Source organism: Opisthorchis viverrini (assembly GCF_000715545.1).
Source record: "Opisthorchis viverrini unplaced genomic scaffold opera_v5_409, whole genome shotgun sequence".
NCBI classification, from domain to species: domain Eukaryota; kingdom Metazoa; phylum Platyhelminthes; class Trematoda; order Opisthorchiida; family Opisthorchiidae; genus Opisthorchis; species Opisthorchis viverrini.
The window spans coordinates 190,490-209,804 of NW_008752066.1; the positions used below are offsets into that span (position 1 = coordinate 190,490).

The 19,315-nt window shown below is 41.0% G+C and overlaps 2 protein-coding genes across 2 annotated transcripts in view; one reads left to right on the top strand and one right to left on the bottom strand.

The window, feature by feature from the left end:
- The window catches only part of T265_10801 (hypothetical protein), a gene marked incomplete at both ends in the record, with an annotated part of 130,068 nt that overhangs the window by 40,645 nt on the left and 70,108 nt on the right, over positions 1 to 19,315 (top strand). The gene's annotated exons all lie outside the window — the stretch shown is intronic.
- T265_10803 (hypothetical protein) overlaps positions 1 to 19,315 on the bottom strand; it is a gene marked incomplete at both ends in the record, with an annotated part of 24,675 nt that overhangs the window by 5,034 nt on the left and 326 nt on the right. The gene's annotated exons all lie outside the window — the stretch shown is intronic.

Consider the following 19,315-nt stretch of genomic DNA (forward strand, 5'->3'; position numbering starts at 1 on the left):
GTTGATTCCCATAGGAATGAATCCCATCAACTTACAGGCCCGAGAAACACACGGATGATAACGGCTGGTAGAGAATGGTTGTCACAGGAACAGTTTCTGTTCGTGGGAATACCACTCAGGAGATCACTGTGCCTGGTAAATTCAGGAGCACAGCGTATCCAAATTTCCCGGTAAACCTCCGACCAGCCAATTTTAATTTCCACTTATTTGCTCCCTTGATATACACAAGTGACACCATTCACCAGAAGTAGTTCTAACCCCAATGACCGAATTCGTCCAACTCAAGACATTAGAAACACGCCAAGTTTGTTAGGCGGTAAACATCATGTGCCACAGAGTAATATTTATTTCGCAAGTTGTTTTCTTAATATAAGCCTCACCTTGTTTAACTGGAAATCTTGTCCTAACACGCTAAATCTCCCACATGCTCACTGACTGTGAGAGTCGTACATCAAATATAATACAGATAGCAAAGGGATGAATGACTGAGAGTCGAAAAGCTGGTCGGCTTCACTACTTTGGTAACACTGTTGAAACAGGCTAACTTGAAACATGTCCAAAACCTTCACTTACTACCATCATCATATCGAGTGCAAGAATCGTGCCTGAAAACAAACCTCTCCCAAATTGGTCAGAAAAAGAATTTAACCGATGCTTAGCACGCAAAGCGTATGAGATACTTTGCTCCTTGATTTTGTTGAAGTCTAATCCAGCATTTGGAGAATGATGGTCAAGTCTAACGTAAAAACAATAACTTCAGGTCATTTTTTCGAAGTTTAAATTAGCTGAATAACTGCTTGTAAAGTGGTTCCTGTGCGTGGTCGACGTTACATTGGAAACTTTGCATTGAAAAAGAAATTCCATTCGTACTACTTACAAACGCACTCTAAGTCACTGTCAACCACACTGTCGCAGATCATTGAACGTGGCATCGCTTACCGCTTCCGTGGAGTAAACTTTGACTGAATTATCTAAAAAATTTATCTCTCCTGAATATTCTCCCGGGAAGTACGTTCTACCAGCAATGGTTTATTTTGAAATTAGTACTGCAACACGGTAAAGGATAAGTCGTTCAACATTCCCGGTTCCACTGTTCACGTATTACATACGAAATTAGCGAAGTGCGGTGTCGCTCAGGGCGCACTAGATAGTGATGTCCAGTGACCTACGAGGAAACCCCTCTGAGACTGTAACTAGGGTGTTGCGAAGTTGGTCTTAGAAGTTCACTGTGTTTCTTTTACCAGGTGCTGTTGGCATGTATATAAACATGTTTCCTAGTCCCAGTAGACTGAAATGGATAGAGCACAAGGCTATCAAGTCATCCCAATGCCAGCCACTTTTCTTTGTGGCAGTCCATTTTTGGAAGGTTACTGGAGAATTTCGGGTTCCTAGGATTGAAAAACATGTTTGGAAACCGTAGCCATGTGTGCCACGGCTAGTCATGCATCTCTGCTCAACACAATGCATCCAAAGGTAGTTGCTTTAGTGTGTGCCGCTAACGCACAGACTCATGTCCTTAGATCTCCATGTTGGTTTGGTGGTTAGATTTGATTACGGAACATGCTCGCCTAGCGTAGACTGATAAGTGACCTCCAGTTGCATTGTGCACAGTTAGAATGCATTCTGGTAAATAACAGCTCACCAGGTACGTAATACGTATGAGAATCCTCCGAGTGAAGGTACATTTACAAAAAGACAAATGGATATTTCTGCTTGAAAATATGCATTCACTAGTACGATTGGGCTACTTTGCTTTCTGGATTATTATAAGTTTTTATGCTATCAAATATAATGGGTAGTTATTGGCGGAACTTTTGATTGCATTTGGCGTCCTCACTGCCCAGAATAAAAGCTGCTTTTTCGACTTCAAATTTTCGGTCTCATATCTTTCTGAAACACCATCAACCAGATATCTATGAGCTAGTATTTGCCCACGATCACTTGCTACGATTAACTCATTATTTTATATGCGCGGTAACACGCCGAACATGCGCTACCACTAAGTCAGCGAGAATAGCCATTATCTGAGATAGTCGCATCGAAATTCATGCGTTAGGAAAAATGTTTTATGTATGCTTCGGGAAGGTAGTTGCTCTCATGAGTCTTCTCTGTTGTGTCGTATTAACTTCACTAGGGGAACGACAGTGCCGAGCTGCAAAAGCAACGATACCTGGGGTATTTTGGGCTGTTGCACACTTCAGCGACTTCGTCCTGTACGTAAAGCCAAACCATAACGAAAAGCCGAAAAAAGCTGTATGGTGATTCCATCCTTAATGGTAACAGTCAGCAGTCTGCCTGTCACAAACCATCGAAGAAATTTGAACCAGAAACCTTTCTACTAATAGTTGAAGAAATAGCCGTTCTGTCACGAGTAACTGGCCAACAGTTGCTCTTCAGCCTTGGGCTTTGAAGATTTGGAACAAATGGCAATATGTACTTCTTTATAGTCTCACGTCGGACATTATATCGGTACCAATTTCAGAGTTCATCCACTTCTGGTTCCTCAAGTAAGATTAAACTCAACCTATTCAAGCTTTTACTTAAAAACATGGAAGTTATTGTCGTTACAACCGTTCACTGACAAAAAATAGTAAGTCTAAATTGCAAGCAAATACTTTTTCAGCTATCTAATGATTGCATTTTGTCAGTGGACTATTTTTCACTCCAGCTTTCCACTTGCAAATGTAATAAACAGTCTCTCTGTTGGGCAGGACCGACGGTGGGGGTCTGATGGTGACAGCACCTTATTCACAGACTGCTCGAAAGAAACTTCTGTCTGAAAACCCTGGAAAATACGATAAAAGTGATAAGAATAGTCTGAGTGCAATCAGCGAGCTGGTAGTCTGGAGAGGTTGGTGGTCTGACAGAAAGAAGTTTTCACTGTGATGAGTAACTACAAATGCGTTTGGATATAATAAACTTTGATACATCTTCTTTGAATTGCCCGAATTGGGCCTAATCCTATTTCAGGTTGTCTCAAGTTATCCTATTGTGGAACGTTTGATAACTACGAGTGCTATTTTGTAATAAATTTGTCTGGAACTACTTACGGACAGCAGGGCCACCGGACAGGTTATCAAGAAGGAAGCATATCTAGGGATACTGACTGGAAAAAAAATGAAAAAATGCACCCGGTGCGGATCAACAAAAGTGGTAATAAGTTGGAAAATAATTGTTGGCTTATATTTGGAGCGAACTGCGCTAAAGATCGCAGTTGAATTGTTTTGCGATAAAATCAACCACACCGGTGCAAGTGTTGTCGGTTTCTTGCTCGTAGGCTTCTTTTCTCTTAATTACTCTCTCCCTTTTTTCACAAAAAGGATCTCTTCAGTGGCCCAACCACTGAGATGTCTCAGTATAACCAAAAATTGTTTTTCCCCGAAAACCCTTCAATTGCCTAATGAATCAATAAAAGGCAAGTAATATTTGTCAAGCGGACCCAACGTCAAAAATCGGCAATGACACTGAAAGCTTTTAGGCAAAATTGGTCTGAACCAGAATATCTCTTGGTAATTGATGCCAACTGTGCCGAGAAGGGAGGCGTCTGTATCATTAGTCATATCAGCGATGCTCATATTTACTGCACTCATAGGAGGACAACCCGGGTGTGAGGCACGCACAACGGCGATGCTCTTCGATTAGAGCATCCACGCCATGGACCACTCTTTCGATAGTTAGTGATGAATGCCTTCGCCTTACGCGACAAACTGTACCACCCCTGAATGAAAAACTCCTGTAGAAAGAGGAAATACCTCCTCCTTTGTTGATTAATTATCTGTGCAGCCAAACAACTAGAGTCACCATCCGCCTATCTTGAGGGGAATTAACTGAGCCCCGGAAATTTCCTCTGGTCGCTATCAGCAAGAGTGACTGCAGTTTTTAACACAGTTCTTTTCCCGTTCACTCTACATCAGTCACTTCCTTGACAGGCATCTCGAAGTTGAGAGTTGCCTAACAACCTGAAAACCATGTTTGAATTTATCTTTTCTGTCAGCTGATTACCCTTAATCGTCCAATGTATTAGGTGTTTTCAATGCATTCCTCCGCAAAGGAAATCGTAATCAAGCATTGCAATCACATTTGGTTGATTGCTTTTAGTGCAGAGTTTGCAGATGGTTTACTGAGCAGGCCAACTTATTCCACTTGCTAAACTAGTGCACTGATATTGCCGACAAGTTTCATCGTCATATCAATCACCCACGAAATATTCGGTTGGTTCCCTGGCGAAAACGACATCATAGCCGTAGTTTTAGTGTGCCCATAGGAGATGCCAAAGTACGTAATGGGTTAATTGCATCATTCCCGGTTTCCGGGCCTGATTGATACGTGTTGATTACACCGAGCTGTCAATAATCACGTTACTAACTAGTATTTCGGCACAATGTCGACTAAACATCTCAGATGCGCGGTTTTGGCCGTTTGTAGTTTAAACGGTTACTTTCGCCGATAAATTAGAAACATCATGCTGTGAAAGAATTTTGTTGAGTTGTTTGGGGTATCGAATCTGATATATTCCGATTCGGTTTGGTGGTATATGGTGAAAAATTGAAAGCAACCAATTCATATATAATTTGCTTCCACCAAAAGTTAATTATTTCTGAGTATTTTGTAGGTATAATGTGCGCCAGGCTGCCACTGATAGATAATATATGGTTCGTTATAATACGCATATTCCAACGGTTGGACTACGTGGCCACGGACCACAAATAGGGCTTTTGTTCATGAATAGATTGAATGAATGTAAACACTGTGGCCCACCGTACTAACATTTTAGTTTGTCGTCGGTCGTAAAATTTTGATTCCCCCACAGTCTACTCTTCTCGTCTAAATATGTGTCATTCTCGTTGGAGAATACTTTGTTGAGTACAGTTTCTTGACTCACTGTAGGATAAATGTCGACCAGATTGTATGATAGACAGAAGAAAAACTGCCGACTGAAAATCAAAATTAACCAAATTCTGTTTTGTCCCAAAATTGATTTAGCTGACGCACCAGTTTATATTCTTTCTCAGCTGGATTCCCAGCCTCAGGTTTCATGTTGAACGATGTCCAAGCAGTGGGCGTGTGATTCAATACTATCCTTAAGGCCAATGAAAGCATGCTACTACTTGCTGGATTAAATACATTATGTCACATGCGACCATGCAAAGTCCAGATGGTGTACAGCTAACCGTAGATTGCTTTACTCGCTGAAACCATCAGATGACTGACGACAACCTCTGTGGTATTGTTCAAAGCAAATGCGTTTAAGTGTTTTGCTCAGCACTGTTTCCTTCAAAGCTGTCAATGCGCTTTATAATGAAATATATGATGCACAGTTTGGATCATCGACTGTTAATCCTTGGACGCTATCAGACTGAATACACATGGAAATGACACCTCAAAGGTATACTAAACAGCAACACAACGTCGTTCGATGTGGTGTCAGCGTGCACCTTCTGTTAGCACCACGTTCGGATTTTCAATGTATAATTGCAGCTTAACCAGCATGGTTGTAATATCATGTTCTTTGGTGCTGCTGGTTTCTCTTTTTTGAAGCAAATATCCTCTCCCACATCCATCCTCGTCCTAGTGTCCAGGTTCTTCTGAAGAAAACCAATGAAACTCTCATGCACCACATTAGCTCAAATAACATTTCTGCTGCCAAATTTATCAGTTATGCAGCTGACTTGAAACTTCCGTAAGATATTGCATTCTCGAAGACGTCAAATGTTAAGCACTAAGACATGCCCTCTTACGTGACAAGTACTTGACATTAATTTCGTCTTAATTCCGCCTGTTCCCTTGCCGCATGGTGTTCAAAAGGACAGAATCACCTAGGAATCTACCAGTGCTCTGAAAGATAAGGCTGTCTAGTTTGGATTAAATTAACCCTGAGAAGCCTTATCTATGAAGCTCGTTTTACTTATTGACACAGACAGGAGTACTTTCAATCAGCTCAAGCAAGTATTTGAGTACACTGTCAGTTCATTTCCATACCATCCAAACGTCGCACAAGGTGATCGGGCAGAATCGACAAAATATCAGTCCGTTTACTAGGATTAAATGCGAAAAACTAACGCCGTCCGCAATTCAACCCGGTTATATTAATGAGCATGGTGTGACAGGCTACAATTGGTTTATTCTTATTCGAGATCTTACTACGTACCCAAATGCCGGTCTTAGTGCTCATTCAATGGTCAACGTCGACAATGTGCTCCGGGTACTGCAGCTAAACAGACTGAACAAAACTGATTTTGCTGTCTTATCACACCTGGGCGAATGCCATCAAATCTGTCAGATCTTTATTTGCTGAGTGCTTGAGTATCTCAAAAAGTCATTCTTGAGTCTTCTCATACTCAGCCGCACTAATAGGGACATTTTCATAGCATGATCAATGTCCTCGGTTTAGTGAGCTACATTTCATCCCTGTTCTCTCGTAGACCTTTTGGAATCGGTCACTTCCCGATGGAAGAAAATTCACTGTACACGTCTGGTGACATTTCCTTTCACTTCTCTCATGTTTTTGCATTTTTACTAATCCGAATTATCGCAGCATTTACCTGTTTACAATCAGTTCACTTTCGTCCAAGAAACGAGCATGCTTGCTATTAGTGTCTGTATCCATGTTCAACATGCACAAACACTACAATGAAGTTGTTTTCTGGGGGATAGTTCGGAAGGTAACAGAGTCCAAGATTCTCTAAAATATCTTCTTTCTCAGCGTTACGTAAGTATAATTAATAGAACCTTTTTGGTTATAAACTTTTCAAGCATGTTTCTGAGGAAAATTTTTCATGACTTGCATGTTTATTCCAGTCGAATTTTCCCCTTTTTGGTACAAGCTAGGAAGACCTACGGCATCTCAGACTCCGGGAATTCACCCCTGCCAACCACATTCCGGACACTCTACAGGCAATAGGTATGCAGTAATTTAATTCAGTCCCACATATCCACTTCGCACGTGATTTACTGACTGAAGGTCACGCTGTTTGTTCGTAGCGATAATTTGGTGGTAAATCTGAACAATACGTAAAATTGTTCCCTGCCAACATACCTTTTGGTGCTTCACATGACTTTTGTTGCTTAGTACTTTGAAGCTGTTGTCTAAAATCAACTACGGAACAGAACAATAGCTACTACAAATGGATGTATAAGTAGCTGAACAACAGAGGTAACATAGTTAACAAAAGATACAAGATTGTACCACCGGTTAATATGAATTTGGATTACGATAGTCAGATGCAAGACATTCATTCATACTTGTAAAACGACTGACAAATATTCCCAATTATTTTCCCTTGGCTACACGAAATGATGCAGGTAAACTTTTGCAGTTATTGGAATGGAGAAAAACACCTAAACAAACTACTAATCTTTAAAAAATACGTTTGGTTTGCATACTTTGTCACTGGGGTTCATTACACAAGGCAAGATAAAATCAAATATATGGTTTACTAAACATAGGAGAAGTGCAAAGTTTATCAATACAACAGCTAACTGACAGGTACATATCGGTTTCAATATGAAGCAGAAATGGAAAATGTCTTTTTTGGGAAACTTTTTGCAATCATAAAATCCCTTTCAAACAGTCATTCCGCTCCATCATTCTGGCAGAAAACCTAGTGTGTTTACTCCATTTTCACTAGTGTACAATTGAACTGCCATTACAAGACACGCAATGCTGCAGAAATAACTGCCCTGGGATTACGGAAGGTAGTTCACTTTGAAGCATATCTTGCTCCTTTAGTGATATGTGACCCGGTTGACCCTTGAAAGTCCGAAAATTTCCAAGAGAGTGTACATCAAATCAATTAAGTCATCAGTCAGTTGCGATTGTACATGGACCTTTCGCGAAGCAAAGCCCAATGCGCCAAAATTGGGTACACACAGCGTGTTTGCCTTTGTTAGAGCAATATTGCATTTGATCGCCATTTCTACAACCCAGTTACCCAGCTAACTCTCGCACAAAGTCACATTTTGCCGAGAGTTGGAGTACGCAGTTTTTTATGCGGCAATTTGAATGGTTTGATCTTATCTCCCTCGCGTAACTCTACCAATAGCACCTATGACCCAGCCCCATTCACCACAATTTATGTTTACTTATTTTTTTCCCGTAGCACAACACATCTACTTCATCAACAACATTCGAGTGACACCCCCGGCGTGACCTCAATATTCCCCTTCTGTTATGCCTGGGAAAGAAGGTCTCAACAACTCAGTTTGATCGTGCTTGGTCCACCAAACATTTTCGCCTGATCGTTAATGCTGAGTTGGCTCTTGAACTACAGCCAGACGGTTCTAACTTCCTTGAAATATCGCCTAAAATAACGGGGACTTCAGTACAAATATGCAATGACTGAATAATCGTTGATTTAAGAATGAGGGACCATATTTTCCAAACGGTTATTTTTTCAACTACTGCCTGAAATGCCACGGGTTTGAAAATCTTTGGGTTTCGTGAGATGCGCACAGTTGACGATTGTTAAAAAGGATGAAACAGCTCTACAGTGCTCTTCGGCTTTTCAGCGTAGATTAGCTTCAGTGACAGGATGAAATCTGTGATAGAAATGACCGAATACCCCAAATCCCCATGGATTATATAACTGGTGTAGTCTGTTCCCACCGAAACTTTGCCCAGTTGTACTGCTGGATGAATCACAAGCCCTCGTTGCAACGAAGTGGCGGCAAATCAACCATTTCCACTTTTGGAATGTTTTTTTAGCTAAAAAGTTTTAGAACACTCAGTTAAAGGGAGGAATTTTTAAATTGTGTGTAAGCTCTCCTAATAAAGCCGAAAATTATAAACCAGATGACACATCAATTTTCGCATGGCCAGAAAGTGGCGGGTCCAAATTTACAAGAATCGAAGAAATCTGGTAAAACAAAGAGTGAAGGACCCGATCGTCTGAGATCAGCTTGTGAAGCGGGCTCACGTGGTCTTGTGATATCTTCCGGACAATGCTATGTTTGCAGTGGGCAAACCATGTTAAGGAACGTATATCAGACGCGCTTGGACGCATTAATCCGACGTTTGAATTCTAAGAGTCACTTTCTTAATTGTGGATCTCTATTACCTTCTGAACTATCCCTCAGAAAACAGCAAATGTTGCTCTAGCTCTGTCTTGCTGCCAGAGTTCTCACAGCTCATTCAGATGGGCAGGAAGGCGAATGTTCAGAGAAGCGCTTAAACAGCGCCCGGCCTGTGTAGTAAGCTTCATAGAGGTGAGCGCACTAGCAGATTTACATGTAGATGATTTGGTGGCGTAGTTACTGTTTCAGGTATCTGAAAAATGCACAGGCGGTAAACTTTAGATTCAGAGTTAGGCGTGCATTGAAATATCCTGGTATGACTGTGTGTGAGTCATTTCCAATAGAGACTAGTTCCAAGCAAGCCCGTCATAAACCATTCACTATTTTTTACTTCTTTCCTACGTCTCCTATCGTACTTTATATGCAGTTGGTGCCACTTAACTGACGTCAACAGTTTACTCTCTGAATTTTCTGCAATCAAAACCATAAGCGGTTATTTTTCTTTATGTGGTAAGCTTTTTTACTGTTTTCATAATATGTTAGGCTTTCCTCTTTAAGTATTACCTGGTTCCGTCCTGTAGAAATTCGTGGTCGATTTCTCATCAGCATTTTCGCCCATCAGCCAAGCGATGAGTCATTAGTAATTCGCTGTAAGCCAGTATATTCCCATGCTCAAATACAGATGGGATGATCCGGGCACCATGCTTTCTTTCCTCATCCGTCAAGAGTGGTTTTCGGGATGTATCGCAAGGTTCAGGCAAAGTATACAGGGTTTTTTGCTGTAGTTCTGTTGACGTTCAAAGGGGAATCACCACCACTATGACGGTCTGCATCACTCCGTCTATAAAAGAGACCAAGTAGCTAAAGAAGAAACGAGGCAGTTGCGCGGAACAATTTTTGTTTTTCTGTCTTGTAACCACATAGATTAGGGGAAGCCCGAACCGGGCAGGCCCAAGTTACTGAGCGAAGCTCTTTTAAGACCAGAGATTCATTCAATTTATTTAAATCTACCCTTTCAATTCAGGACACCGATTATCCGTCCCATGAGACAGCTGGCTTCGAATCTGTTTTTGAATTAATTCAATAGAAGTGTGCCATAAATTGCAATTAAGCGGTTGGGTGACAAACCCTAAAGCATTCTGGCTGGAAAGCAACCTAGTTTAACCATCGAACGCCCTAACAAGCCAAAAAAATCCAACCGGTAAGATATTCCGTTAATGATCCTTGATGAGGTAACAAAAAACCGTATTGCCATGAATGTGAAATGGTATGCATCTATAAAGGGACTAGACGGTAAAAAGAGGATAGCAAATATGATTAGCCATTCAGAGATGGCTCATTAGAACGCTCCCGGAATGCTCTTTGCGTGCCTTTCAGGGAATCAAAAGCACAGCGACCAAATTGACGGAATCACTAATGCCTCATGAACCAGAAGCCGAATGACGCCACCTTAATGCAGGGATTATTTTTGAAATTATCAAAAACTTATGTACAAAACTTACTTGTGTTGCATAATTTTGTGCTTCTTAGGCTTTGAGGGTAACTTTTTAGTAGACTGCAAATTACTACTGCCATCCAAAAAATCACTATTGAAAACACCATATATGCCAATCATCCGCCCAAACGGGCATCCGATTGACCATCGTTTATTTCACCAACTAGAGTGTTTTGCAAAAAGTAGTGATTAACTTCAGTAGGTACGCCATGCATAACGTTCATGAAGGCTGTCAGTATCGACGTGCCGCTCTTTTGCAATGAACTGTCAGTGTTTATCCTGCTTTGTCCAGAAAGAGCGGTGAAATTCATTCCAGAGATGGCTTTGCTTCTGTTTAACTTGAGCAAAATAAACTGTGTGTGCCCTGATACGCACATCTCGATACCAGAACTGATGTTTCGCGTGTAATCACGGTGTACGGGCAGTTTATGTTGATATTTGGGTCGAAACTGAGGTAAATGATAGTCAAACATAGTATTATTTCATCAGTTTAATCTGTTGACGAGGTACAATGCGTATACATACCGTCATTTTTCATTGATGCGCATGGTCTTAACAAGTTCGCCAATACTCAACAACCTCACGTGTATTCCCATTAAAGCGCGCAACTCTAGGGGTACTGACATTCATTATTTAGTTACTGATCTCCCAGGAATGAACCTTACTAGGAGATAAATCTGACAAGTATATGTCTTAGATGTCATTGTGGCACTCTCGTGACAAACTGTCAAACGTTGGGATCAGACGCATGTCGACGTTCATGAAAGCCAACTTGCTTAGGCATTGAGAAATGGTGGTTCAGCACATTCAACAGCGACTAGCGACTTCACGGCCATTCAAAAACGAGTATCTTGGTTTAACTAACGAACACCGAGCTGAGTTCCGGTCACGGAAAAGTTACTAGAAACTAAACGATAAATCACTGCCTCACAGTGTAAACATTTTTGTGTGTAAACACTCACTCTTCTTAAAGGGGCTTTATATCTCACCACCGGGGTTTAGAATACTGTAGGAACAGTGTGTACCACCCAGAATAGGTGTACCATTAGCATTTGAATTACTCATTCAGCCCTCAGGAAAAATCGGATCCATTCGTTGGTTTACGTTTGGGACAAACCCTCTACGAATACCGGGATGTGATGGTTTCATCAAAATCTTTAATAAATCTGCATTTTAGCCATCCAGCATAATACTGGAATCCTTTTCTTAACCCAAGCATTCGCATTTGTGAGAAACCAGGTAGTCAACGCCATCGGTTTGAGTAAATTGTACACATGCTGACTTCTCTGAACCAGGTAATCTCTTACATGTAAAAGTGCGGTGTGTATTGTTTTACCACTCTTACGCTTTTCATGATCACCATCAGCAACATCCCACAAAGCTAACCTAGCAAAGCAGCCCATACGGATGACGATGATCTATCTACACAATGCAACATACTATCAGGCTACCTAGAGTTTCACTTTGTGCTGCCTCTTGGAACTCCTCTTTATCTGTATAGATTGTCTGACATCATCTGTTTTGAGAGACTTCGCCATCACAAGGAAGGAGGGACTAGACAACGGAGCATCGTTCTGTCATTATCAAGGCCAAGATTCATAGGACAGGCCAAGATAAACGAACTCTATATTCACTGTATCTTGTAGTCAGCCGCATCACACGTTAGAAAGGTTATTAAGAACTCTATTGGTTCGAAACACATATCAGAAATACTTCATTTGGGTACATGCCGAAAAACTCACTAGTTTGATTCCAGTGAGGTTAGTTGCATGGATACCTCTGTTTGATAGCCAAGTTGTAATTGAAAAAGTGAATACTCCATCCGTCCGTGGTCCGTACAAGAAACTGAAAAACCATTCTAAACATTATGTCGGTTGACCTGATAGTGTCTCGTTGGCTTTTAAGCAGTGCCGTTGTTTCCATAGGTCATCTCCTCGAGAGATCATCTCATTAGTCATATAATATCAGGATCAGCGTTTCACCAGAATTACACGTACAATAAATTACTCCTCGAAACAAAAAGGTAGCGCTGAGGCCGAAACTCAGCATTATTTGACCCTCATTGTTTGTCTCTAAATACCTTCATCAATTTTCACGAACAACATTGTTTGACAACGGACCAGTTTGCATCCAAAAGCATCAAGTTTTGACAGACGGTCGAGGAGAATGCGTTCGCGTTTATTTCTTGACCGAATCGGGCTTCCGTTTCACTGCTTAGCTACGCACGGATCTTTTCGAAATGGACATGCGTAAACGGCCAGAGGTTAACCAAGACCGCAAAATAGAATGCTGTTGCAATAGGCTAGCCTTCTATCCTTTCTTACGTATTTCATATAAACTTGTTCCCTCATGAGGACCCAGGCACTGTAAAGTATTATGCTGACGATATCGCTTTAGCATGGCCTGTTCTCCAGCTACTGCTACTGGGTTGTTTAAAGGCGATATATACGCTACCCGTTCTTGGTCTCAAGGCGTGGCATTGTATCGGAAACGAAACCATCTCGTCAGTATTATGTGAATTGTTAGACTTCATGAAACTGGATTATATACAACGTCCATGCCCCCAAACAATCAACGACAATTGCCCCAAAATTAAACTAAAAGACCTTGAATGCTTCGGAGGTATGTTAACCTCAGAGCTGTCCCGGAACGACCACGGATAGAACGTATTTTTAAAAAGCCGGTGTACAGATGACTGCTCCAAACTTTGATCAATTCCCAATCAAATCTTCTACAGTTTGACCGCTTCATCTAGGACACTGTACTACTTAGCCGCAGTGTGCTGTGGACTGTGAAAACTTGAGATCTCTGCCTATAGCTTTTGCACATCAGAGTTATAAATTCATTGAGACGAAACGTTAAAACTTGTTCAAACCTCCTCTACATGACGTCTGCAACGCTCGTCAACCCCATATGCCAAAATGCGAAACTGTCTTCACGGGTGTCCCTTAAGGAGTACCAACGTATAAACACAACGCATGAATCGTAGGGTCACTGAAAAATTTTTGACAGTCCACAACCGGTTTCGCCCTTCACGGGACTCATCAAGTAGGCGCAGTCCCCGACTTTCCATCAACTTTATGTTCTAACTGAACCAAAAATGTACGAAATTCGACTGATAAACTCTTCTGTAAACCAATTTGGTTTGGATGGAAGATTCATCTGGAGCCCATCTTTAACTCTCGCTCATGATGTTCTTAAGCAATTGAATGTGTTGAAATTTAGGTTCAGGAAGGTTATAGGGTTGATGGAGTCTCTGGAGCTCCTCCCACTTGATGAACTCCGAGAAGAGTGCAACCGGTCGTGAACCGTCGAAGCGTATTTAACAACCATAAGAGTAGCTCATTACGCCTCTACCCTCTATTGCGATATCTCCACTATTGCACCAACTGAAACATGAGGCTGCCTGATATATCATAGCCAGCTGGTTGAGAACATCAGAAACAAGAGATTCACTTGGGTTCTAGGTAAGTCTCTCGTCACAACCAAATTGGGGTGCAAATGAATGTATTTAGCCGAGCACTGGCTTACTTTTGTGCACTGTACGCTCTGCTTACGAAAGCTCCATAACCCTCTCACAACATTTTTCGCAAGGCCGCCACAACATATTTGGCAGCCCACTTCTAGTTCATTCGTTATTTCTGGGCTCATCAGGTAGATACATTTCTCGATTTTTCATCTTTATTTGAACATCAAACCAAACGCAATAGGCAAAATACAATCGTTTCCAAATTGTGTTGATGTTTTTGGAAGCCCAAACTAATTACGACTGAAACTCTGGCTCGTGAATATCATAGGCAAGAGGTCCTGTGAGGATTTATTTAGAATTAAAATCCACTTACTTTTTCAGCTCCGCTGTTTATTATTTAGCGCGACTCAATGTTTAAATTAAGTCACTCTAGACAGGGCACTCATTTGTGGTTGTCAAAGTTTGCCAAAAGGTTCTGCAGGTCCATCAAAACCCTACACTGAAAATTCGTTGACATTGACAAAGGAAGAAATCTCTGATTTAATTTGGTCCTGTTGTGTACATTTTCAGAGCCATTCACACTAAATGCTGGAAGGACTTTGAATCACTTATTCAGTGTAGGTGGTGTACTTTGGAGAGTTACGAACAACCGTGACTTCAAAATATCCTTTTGGAATCTGTTCTGAAGTCAGACTTTCTACTTGTTTGAAACTCTCCAAAGCTGGATTCTCTACGACGCATTCTTCGTAGCCTCCCATTTTTCTGACTGTAGCGACACCACTGTGACACGTTTGTTGATTTGCCCATCTCCTTTTTATCAGCTTAAGTAAACTGTGTCTGATAAACTTAAACTTGGCCCCAAAAATGTTCGATTAAAAATCTGTTCAACTCTTCCCATTCCAGTTCTACGTGAGCCCATGTTGTGCGCGGGATTAGTTACTTTTTTTCTGCTTTTCATCTCACAGTGGCTTTGTGTACTTTTCATACGTTTATCAACTTAAAACCGTTTGGCTCTTTTCCTCTCCCTAAAACTGATTGCAGAAAAAATTGCACAAGATACTATCTGTTTGAATTTATTGCGCTAAAATACGGTATAAGGAGATGCAGTGATTTTATGGAACCTTTTTTCTAACCACAGACCTCAGGTTTGTGATGCATGACATGAATAGGTTGAGATCTTTTGAGAGTGAGGTAATCTGAAGGCAATGGCCAAAAGATCTTCTCTAACTGGCCCATGAGACGCTGACCTAGCCTAATTGGCGAATGGAATAAGCATAAGTGCTATGCACAACATTTTCGCCGGTCGGTGCTGATCACTTCTTAAGCTGACTAAGCATGTTGTTTTTACGAGTTCTCCCCATCCGCCTCTCCATTGAGAAGGTAGCGTCGTCCTCTATACGATTTAGTCGTATCGAGAAAGCTTCCTGCACAATTCCTACTACTATATCGTGAAATATTTAAGCTCCTGTCCAAGAACACGGTGATCTTTGTCTGGCTACTCACTGCTAACCGGTTGGCACAACTGAGCGTCTAGGAACGGCGGTCTGGCTAACTAGGTTTTCAGCGGCATGTCAGAGTTCAGATTCCATCGAACTGACAGCAAGTAGTCAGAAATAGTGTTATTTTCAAATATCATGGTTCATTTTACGGTTCATAATAGGAAACTATTGGTGGTAACGGCGGGTAATTAAAGTGAGAAAGAAAAGTTGGAACCGAAAAGTGAATAGATCATACGTTGCACCCCAAAGTACTCCGGTGTGACAACTCCGGTCTAGACAACCTTACCTTCGTTTTCTCACATACAAAACTTAACTCGGAATAGACCGCGTTCGAAGGCGATCTCAGTGAGTATAAGACGTGGAACTCAGTTAAACAGGATTTACTTTGGAGCTTCATTGATACAGATTATGACAATGTCAATAGTAGATTTTCCAGTTTCCAACTAATTGTAGATGTGCGTGCTCCTTGAACCAACTACGCTTTATCCGGCGTACATCTCCAAAATGCTCCAGTTCTCCTGTCTGTTATGAAAGTGATTGTATATATTTCTGTATAAGCCTAGGTACCAGCGAGCCTGAACCCATTAAGTTACAGAATAAAATTGCTGGAGATTATTCAGCTGTTTCATATGAATATCTAAGGATAAGGCAGTCATAGCGAAATTTATCACTACAGCGTTTGCTTCAGAGAATAGTTTTGGGAGGTTAACTTCCAAATTGAGTGGATAAATCTGCAAGGCAAGGGAACGTGCGTCATCGAAAAACTGAAAAAATGCGCTTTGCAATAAAGATTCCACTTGACGCTACAAACTTCAAACGTGTACACAATGACTTTCCCTTATGCTTTTAGGAAAACCGTCCAGTTCAGGGCACTCCTGTTTTGTAGTCTTGTGTTCGGTGGGACGATAGTTTTATAAGACACACATCCAAGCCAACTTTTCCGAATGATGCACAGCTGAAGCGTATTCTAACCTAATAACCCATCACGGTTCCAAATTTCACTAAATGACCTAACATCTTAGCAGCAAATTCTATCCAGTTATTCAGGAAACTATCACATATACTATCCATGTGGGCTTATCCGGGTAAGCGCAGCAATCAAATTTCACAAACATTTCTGTGATTACTTTCAGCAGAGGACTTAAAATTCAACATCTCCCGTGCACTGAGAATGTAAACGACAAATTTCAGAATCAGCTCTAAAGGCAACTCAGTGTCGTTATTTAAGATACTTTAAATTGAAAGAAAGGAGGTGAATCTGGTAACTCCAAGGTCTACTTCCATAAGTTGTGAATCGCTAACAAAAACATACAGCTTGTGAAGTTTATTTAGAGCCCCAGTGACCTTCATCAAACTCAAATTCAAATCCGTAAACAGAACATTGGTTATGCTACACAGAGGTTCTCTAGAATTGTCAGTGGTTATGTTTACAAGAAGCTCACATGGTCGTTGCCGATTACACACTTCTCTAGTTTAAAACCGTCTAAATTTAAGTGTCTAAAACGAAACCCTTCAACTGTTCTAATCTTGTTCTCTTATCTTCATATTTTCCCAGTAGATATTATACATGTAAGTGTGAAATGCTCACAAGCATACCGTTGAGAAAACAGTGTTTCCAAAAATGCAATGAAAAAAGTTGAGGACGAGAGTGAAAAAACCTATGGACATGACAAGGTGTCCTGGTTTGCAGTCCGTGCAGCTTTCCCTCTGAAGGTTAAGCCTGAACAATGAAACAATGACAAAGATGGAGTACACCATATTGAAAATCCAAACTACCAGCAAGTCACCTGAACTTTCACTCAGGTGCCACAAATCTGTTCAAGCCAAGTCTCAGTGTCTGTGTTGGTTCACACCTATGAGTGTCATGTTGTTCGAAAGAACTACTACACACCTCTCCGAATTCACGCCAGGAGGGCGCACCATATCTTACACAATCGCGTATTTTGGAGCTACCTCACTCACCGACTGACACGCATCGTCTAACCAAATTTTAAAAGATTGGTTGTTCTGCACACCCAAAGGAACTCACGTTTACTGAAGTTTCTTTGATGCCACCGTTTTCAACCCATTAGAACATTGGTTTACGTTCAGGATGGGAGCTGTCAGACTCTAAAGTCAAATGGCCGTTGTTGCTATTACCGTTATTATCATTACTGCAGTTGGTATTATATGATATACGTACCATTGGTGGGTCATTAGTGTGATTTTCATCATAAAGCATATTGCACATCTAGTCATCCATGTAGATAGTCCGTTGTGATCAAAAAGCGGTTTTGCTTGAAATTCGAGATAATCACCCAACAGTAGTCTTTCGACTGTACAAAGACTTCATTTTGTTCAACCACCATCGCGAATCTATTTTGGACGTGTGTCATTCATTGCTTACAGATGCACCCCATTTCACCTGTTCCCCACGTGACGAAGTTCGGACTGGTTGTTCGAATCTGATAAAAGCTCTCTTCTACGTCATTACTTACTTATGTTGATGGTCCATTTGAGGTGCTCACATATGCCAATATCCACTTTTAGCTGTGTTAGTTACGTAATCAAGGAATGATCAGTTTACATGTGATATCAAGGACTAGTGAAAACATCAATTGTGTTTTAAGTGGATCAGCACATGTGCGAAATTGTTGCTTATGTGACCGAAGTGATATTCAGTCCATGCCATAAGGGCCTCTTCGATGTATCGGGAAAATTCTCTTACACGTGAATTCGTATTCACGGACCCAGCTTATTTGACTGTCTTTTACTTTTCATTTGATGACTAAAAATCCTCAGTTCGATCCTTATTTTTTGACTTAATTACCGAATTAATATCTTTCACTTTAAAACAGGCAGAACATCCTTCTAATATCGGTCTGTTGAAGCATCCTCCTTAAGTGAGCCTCGGAAAACTCGTCCTGTCCGATTACATTTATGAGAAAATTTAAAACTTCCGAGACTAGAACTTTCTTTGTTTGTTTTTAATTTGAATACAAAACAGCATGGAATTTGAACAACGTTTGGAAAGCAGTGTGAGCCTTAGGAATAAAATAACCACAGGATGATGAGTAACAAGTATAGCCGTCAAAATAGATGGTTTGTTACGGCGCGGAGCGTTTTTGTAAGAACACTGAAAAAGTTAATCCTAGCCTTTTTTCTTTCCTTCATTTTTTCTGCACTGGTGAACTTTGGTGTCTCTAGATTTGCACCACAATAATTCTGTAGGAATCTATAAAGTCTGTAGGTGCATTGTCCTACAACTAAGCTTTTTCACCCCCAGGGTCTGTCCATCATCTTTTTATTGAAGCGGCAAGGCGCCTGTGGAAAGTGTCGTAACACTGTCCAGCTATCGGCAAGGCATGTCTGTTGTAAGTGGAAAAAACATTCTGTCTGCCACGCTTATCAGTTTGCCTATGTTTTTTAGTAACCGCGCCCCTATACAATACAAATTGACTGAGAATATGACCAGGTGTTTTCTCTCCAATGTTAGGTAGATGGCATAGAACAAAACGAATCCAGCGACTGTGGAACATGAGAGGTGTTGATTTTTTTGCCATATCAATTTGGCTGGTTCGTTAACTGACGTGCCCTTTGCCATTGAAACACACCAGCTGGTGATTGACTGTGCGGATGTGGTATGTGTCGGAATTCCGATGCTGCATAACTAAGACCCCTATTTATCGGGATGGAAAGCTACGTTCGGTTATTTGGTTGGAGTAGTTTTGACAGCTAATCAAATTGTAGGTGATAACAGCGCAGCTGGACCTAATTAGAATGAAACAAGAATTTATTGGATAACTCGTTGTACAATTATCAGCATGTTGAATCACGTGAAATAAGTTAAGGTAGGTAGGT